Raw genomic sequence first — 7068 nt, forward strand, 5'->3', positions numbered from 1 at the left:
AGGTGTTGGGACTCTGCTGATATCCAGGTATAGCAGTGGTAAGGTGTTGGGACTCTGCTGATAACCAGGTATAGCAGTGGTAAGGTGTTGGGACTCTGCTGATAACCAGGTATAGCAGTGGTAAGGTGTTGGGACTCTGCTGATAACCAGGTGTAGCAGTGGTAAGGTGTTGGGACTCTGCTGATAACCAGGTATAGCAGTGGTAAGGTGTTGGGACTCTGCTGATATCCAGGTATAGCAGTGGTAAGGTGTTGGGACTCTGCTGATAACCAGGTATAGCAGTGGTAAGGTGTTGGGACTCTGCTGATAACCAGGTATAGCAGTGGTAAGATGTTGGGACTCTGCTGATAACCAGGTATAGCAGTGGTAAGGTGTTGGGACTCTGCTGATAACCAGGTATAGCAGTGGTAAGGTGTTGGGACTCTGCTGATAACCAGGTATAGCAGTGGTAAGGTGTTGGGACTCTGCTGATAACCAGGTATAGCAGTGGTAAGATGTTGGGACTCCGCTGATATCCAGGTATAGCAGTGGTAAGGTGTTGGGACTCTGCTGATAACCAGGTATAGCAGTGGTAAGGTGTTGGGACTCTGCTGATAACCAGGTATAGCAGTGGTAAGGTGTTGGGACTCTGCTGATAACCAGGTATAGCAGTGGTAAGGTGTTGGGACTGCTGTTGGGACAGCTTTAGTTTGTCACCGTTATAGTGCAATGAATGTATTGTTTAATGTTGTGGCTTTGCTGGCATGCATCCCACTTTTTGATTTTCCCCACCAAGATTTACATGCTAAAATCGCCACTGCACATACGGTAGGTCACAGTGTTGTGCAGACCATAACCCGGGGCCGACCCCAGTCAACTCTTCAGAATATTAGGGCCAGGGATGAACATCTAATTTCTTACATTACGTTTGTTTATGGGGGCAGGAGAATTAAAGGAAGAGGAAACTCGAAAGAACTTTGATCGCTTTTATTGGCATTTTTTACATTTGCAAAAAGGAAGCAATTATTTTTCGTGCCACGAGGGTACCCAGACCCAGTACCCAGTGCCACGAGGGTACCCAGACCCAGTACCCAGACCCAGTACCCAGACCCAGTACCCAGTGCCACGAGGGTACCCAGACCCAGTACCCAGACCCAGTACCCAGACCCAGTACCCAGACCCAGTACCCAGTGCCACGAGGGTACCCAGACCCAGTACCCAGACCCAGTACCCAGACCCAGTACCCAGACCCAGTACCCAGTGCCCAGACCCAGTACCCAGACCCAGTACCCAGACCCAGTACCCAGACCCAGTGCCCAGTGCCACGAGGGTACCCAGACCCAGTACCCAGTGCCACGAGTGTACCCAGACCCAGTACCACGAGAGTACCCAGTACCCAGACCCAGTACCCTGACCCAGACCCAGTACCCAGACCCAGTACCCAGACCCAGTACCGAGACCCAGTACCCAGTGCCCAGACCCAGTACCCAGACCCAGTACCCAGTGCCACGAGGGTACCCAGACCCAGTACCCAGTTCCCAGTACCCAGACCCAGTACCCAGTGCCCAGACCCAGTACCCAGACCCAGTACCCAGACCCAGTACCCAGACCCAGTACCCAGTGCCCAGACCCAGTACCCAGACCCAGTACCAGTACCCAGACCCAGTGCCCAGTGCCACGAGTGTACCCAGACCCAGTACCACGAGAGTACCCAGTACCCAGACCCAGTACCCAGACCCAGTACCCAGTGCCCAGACCCAGTACCCAGACCCAGTACCCAGTGCCACGAGGGTACCCAGACCCAGTACCCAGTTCCCAGTACCCAGACCCAGTACCCAGTGACCAGACCCAGTACCCAGACCCAGTACCCAGACCCAGTACCCAGACCCAGACCCAGTACCCAGACCCAGTACCCAGACCCAGTACCCAGTACCACGAGAGTACCCAGTACCCAGACCCAGTACCCAGACCCAGTACCCAGACCAGACTCAGACCCAGACCCAGTACCCAGACCAGAACCAGACCCAGTACCCAGACCCAGTACCCAGTACCACGAGAGTACCCAGTACCCAGACCCAGTACCCAGACCCAGACCAGACTCAGACCCAGACCCAGTACCCAGTGCCCAGACCCAGTACCCAGACCCAGTACCCAGTGCCACGAGGGTACCCAGACCCAGTACCCAGTACCACGAGAGTACCCAGTACCCAGACCCAGTACCCAGACCCAGTACCCAGACCCAGACCCAGTACCCAGACCAGACCCAGTACCCAGTACCCAGACCCAGACCCAGTACCCAGTGCCCAGACCCAGTACCCAGACCCAGTACCCAGTGCCACGAGGGTACCCAGACCCAGTACCCAGTACCACGAGAGTACCCAGTACCCAGACCCAGTACCCAGACCCAGACCCAGTACCCAGACCCAGTACCCAGACCAGACCCAGTACCCAGTACCCAGACCCAGACCCAGTACCCAGACCCAGTACCCAGACCCAGACCAGACTCAGACCCAGTACCCAGACTCAGACCCAGACCCAGTACCCAGACCCAGTACCCAGACCCAGCTAAATAGGTTCCGGAACAAAACAGTCCGAAACAGAGAGGTGGAATCCGGCTCAAATGAACCACTGCTCTCCTCCCACGAGCCAATTCAAACCAATCAACCCCTTCTGTTCCTGGAACGCTCCGACCATCCAGACTAGAAACAGGATATATTAGTGCCCATTATAATGAAGTCATACCATTACACACACACACACACACACACACACACACACACACACACACACACACACACACACACACAATCAGTTCTCTTTCATTTCCTTCCTCAGACAACCATACATAAGAATGGCTAGTTGGCACATTCTCCAGGATCTTTAAATTCATTACTTTGTTTTGGTGTTTCAACAGCTAAGGAAATCAATCAAAAAAATCTGTGATTCATTTACAAGACTTTGGCTGTGTTTACGTAGGCAGCCCAATTCTGATATTTTTTTTCACTAATTGCTCTTTTGACCAATCAGATCAGCTATGAAAAAGACCTGATGTGAAAAGATCTGATGTGATTGGTCAAAAGACCAATTAGTGGATGAAAAGATCAGAATTGGGCTGCCTACGTAAACACAGCCTTTTTGAAGCAGATGTTCCCTTTTCCACAAATCACTGAGTGATTCAGCAACAAAGTCAGTTGGTTTTGTCGACAGGAACAAAGACGCGCGCACGCACACACACACACACACACACACACACACACACACACACACACACACACACACACACACACACACACACACACACACACACACACACACACACACACACACACACACATCAATCAATCAATCAATAATAAACAGCTAAATCTAAGTGCAAGTCATACGTAAAGGTTGTACAACTTACAATCAACATGCAGGGTCAGGGATGATAACATCAAACATGGACTGTAGTTGTATCCCAAATAGCTCCCTATTCCCTATAGTGTGCACTATGTAGAGAACAGGGTTCCATTTGGGACACAGTCAATCCTCTCCTCAGACTCTATACAGTTCCTCCAAGCCTGAGGAGCCCAAACTGCCAAGCTCTCTGACTGCAGTGATTGAGTCTACTAAACATGAACAGACAGACAGACTGACTACAACACAGTGTAACTAAAGTGAATCATTGCCTGCTTACTGCCAAGTCATTCAACCCCGGGTTCGTTTGGTAGCTTACTGCCAAGTCATTCAACCCCTGGTTCATTTGGTAGCTTACTGCCAAGTCATTCAACCCCTGGTTCGTTTGGTAGCTTACTGCCAAGTCATTAAACCCCTGGTTCATTTGGTAGCTTACTGCCAAGTCATTCAACCACTGGTTCATTTGGTAGCTTACTGCCAAGTCATTAAACCCCTGGTTCGTTTGGTAGCTTACTGCCAAGTCATTCAACCCCTGGTTCATTTGGTAGCTTACTGCCAAGTCATTCAACCCCTGGTTCATTTGGTAGCTTACTGCCAACTCATTCAACCCCTGGTTCATTTGGTAGCTTACTGCCAAGTCATTCAACCCCTGGTTCATTTGGTAGCTTACTGCCAAGTCATTCAACCCCTGGTTCGTTTGGTAGCTTACAGCCAAGTCATTCAACCCCTGGTTCATTTGGTAGCTTACTGCCAAGTCATTCAACCCCTGGTTCGTTTGGTAGCTTACTGTCAAGTCATTCAACCCCTGGTTCGTTTGGTAGCTTACTGCCAAGTCATTCAACCCCTGGTTCATTTGGTAGCTTACTGCCAAGTCATTCAACCCCTGGTTGGTTTGGTAGCTTACTGCCAACTCATTCAACCCCTGGTTGGTTTGGTAACCAGCCAAAGTCCTCCCTTCTTTCCTCTCAGTGCCACTGTCTGCAGTCGTTCTAACCTCGTCCACAGGCTCAGGCTCAGAGAGAGCAGGCTGGGATTACATTGGTCCTAAATGGTACCTTATTACTTTTGGCCACCCTTTTCCCTTCGCACACTACTTTTAGTCACCCTATTCCCTTAGTGGAAAAAAGTAGAGCACTACATGGGGAATAGGGTGCCACTTTAAATGCAGACACATGCGATCGTGCATCACTGTTCAAAGCTGTGCTCCTGTTGCCATAGAACCCAGTCAGTAAACATAGAGGCGTGTTAAAGACACAGGACGGAGGGATGCAGTGGTGTTACCATGGAGCTGGGGGGAGAGGAGTACCTGTGGTGTAGCGGGAGAGAGGTCTGTTCTAGACAGGAGGGAGGAGGGGAGGGGGGGTGAGGAGGGGACGGAGGAGAGGAGGGGACGGAGGAGAGGAGGCGACGGAGGAGACGAGAGGAGGTGACGGAGGAGAGGAGGGGACAGAGGAGAGGAGGGGACGGAGGAGGAGAGGACAGAGGAGAGGAGGGACAGAGGAGAGGAGGGGACGGAGGAGAGGAGGGGACGGAGGAGAGGAGGGGGAGAGGAGGGGGAGAGGAGGGGGAGGAGGATGAGGAGGGAACGGAGGAGATGAGGGGGAGGATGAGGAGGGAACAGAGGAGAGGAGGGGACGGGGGAGAGGGAGGGACGGAGGAGAGGAGGGGACGGGGGAGAGGAGGGGGAGGATGAGGAGGGAACGGAGGAGAGGAGGGGGAGGATGAGGAGGGAACGGAGGAGAGGAGGGGGAGGATGAGGAGGGAACAGAGGAGAGGAGGGAAAAGAGGAGGGGCAGGAAGACAGGAAGAGTTGAATGCCCTACAGTACCCCCTCAAAGGTATGAACACACTATCTACAGAATAACACAAGATGAGAAGGTTGGATTTCAACCCTTCTGAAGTCAGCTAGAAATAACTGATGATGATGATGATGATGACCACAGAGAATTTGAAGAAATTCTCAAAAGGACCAAGACATTCCCGACTTGTAGTCTGAGAGGTGCACATCTGAAAAGTAATATCACACACAATGGGACTAGAGAGTTTAATGGACCAACTGAAAAGAAAAGACACCTTCACTCACACAGACGTTTGGGCTTTCTGTCCCAAAGGGAGTCATTTAGTTTTCTCTGTTCCTCTTCATCACAGTAGAGGTTCTCTTTGTGAGTGATGATGAGGCTATGTCTCTAGAATAGACTTGGACAGGTGTAGATCCTCTCACACTTGCTGTAAAGTGACTTTTATGAAAGTTAAACTCATTATTTAATCTGTGATTTTTTTTGCCATATTTTTGGAATAGAAAATAGCAAGAATTGATTAGAATACAAACAGTGTGTTTACATTAACATAGTTTTAAAAACAGGCAACCATTAAAACCATTAACATAATATCGATCTGGCTCATGTCAATAAACTGAGACTGGGAACTTTTCCAGCCAGACACTTTGCCTTGCTACTGTATCGATCGTTCACAGCGTTGCATTCAGTAACTGCAACACTGTGTCGACTATAAAGTCTAGAGTGCTCCTTCACAGTGTTCTCGTTCTAGAGTTGTAGTCATTTACCTTTGGGTTCAGCACCAGTTGCTGTTCATCAAAGTGCAGTAGAGCCACGGAGTTCGACTCGGAATTATTGACGAATATCTGCAGACACGGATACAGCGAGGTCCCCTTGCAGTCCGCCCCGCACGTGAACACGCACTCGAACATCTCCTCCGGTCTGAGCACGGACACCACCGTGCAGTTGGCCGGTTTGCTCTGCATGCTCTGTAGAGTTGGACTGAGCCAGCAGAACCCGAGGATAAAGAGGGACAGGATGCCACAGACGATGAGGAACAGTCCTAGTCGGATACTCTTATCCTCTGCCTCCGAGTACTCGTATGACACCCTCATTTTCGCCATTATGCTCCTCCTCGGTCTGAAAAGAGCCCGAAAGTGACGGAGAGGAGAGCTGGAGAGGGGCTTCTCTCTCGCTCTGCGCTGTGTTGCCCCAAACACTGGCAGCCGCTAGGAAAACGTCCCTCTCACTCAACCGGCCTCCGCGCCCTCTCTTCTGTATGGAGAACTTTGCGAAAGCGGGGCAGCTGCGGTCCAGCCTGTGCCTGCCCCCCTCCTCCCCTCGCTCTTATGCGCGTGATATCTACTTCATATCACAACGGTCCGTAGAGATGTGGATTTTGCTGAAAGGCTGGATGTTGCATCTGGGATTAGATTCGGAGTGAGTGCCCCTCCCTTGACTGGCGATCAGATGATGCGCTGCAGCGGTCCCTCGCCGTCCCTGGCTCCGACATCTATCACTTCGCTGTGGACAAGCTGGTCTACTTTTGCCCCTTTAGAGATGGAGCCCGCTCTCTCTGCTCACGGTGCCGAGAGGTCTGAGGACCAGCATATATAGCCCGAGGCGAGGAGCTTTCTACAGTTAAAAATAGGTCTCTTCTGCTGACAGCAATGTAACCAACTTCATTATGCTGATTGGACGGTATTGTTTTGACGCATCACTACAGGGTGCACCTGTTGACAGACGAGGCTAGCTAGTTACTGTTAACACGTTCAATAAGACAAATAATGACCTACGTCATTAAGCTTAGGACACATGATAACTTGGCTTGGCATACAAAAACAAAGCTTATAGTTGACCAATCAAAAAGCAAGCATTATGCCATTGCGAGTTTTAACGTAATCAGCAGTGCCCGCCA

At 50.9% G+C, this 7068-nt stretch overlaps 1 pseudogene; it reads right to left on the bottom strand.

The window, feature by feature from the left end:
* Positions 1–6301, bottom strand: part of LOC135537062 (calcium-activated potassium channel subunit beta-4-like) — a 99022-nt pseudogene extending 92721 nt beyond the window's left edge.
* Between the last annotated feature and the right edge of the window lie 767 nt (positions 6302–7068).

The sequence above is a fragment of the Oncorhynchus masou genome, unplaced genomic scaffold, assembly GCF_036934945.1.
Source record: "Oncorhynchus masou masou isolate Uvic2021 unplaced genomic scaffold, UVic_Omas_1.1 unplaced_scaffold_705, whole genome shotgun sequence".
Taxonomy (NCBI): domain Eukaryota; kingdom Metazoa; phylum Chordata; class Actinopteri; order Salmoniformes; family Salmonidae; genus Oncorhynchus; species Oncorhynchus masou.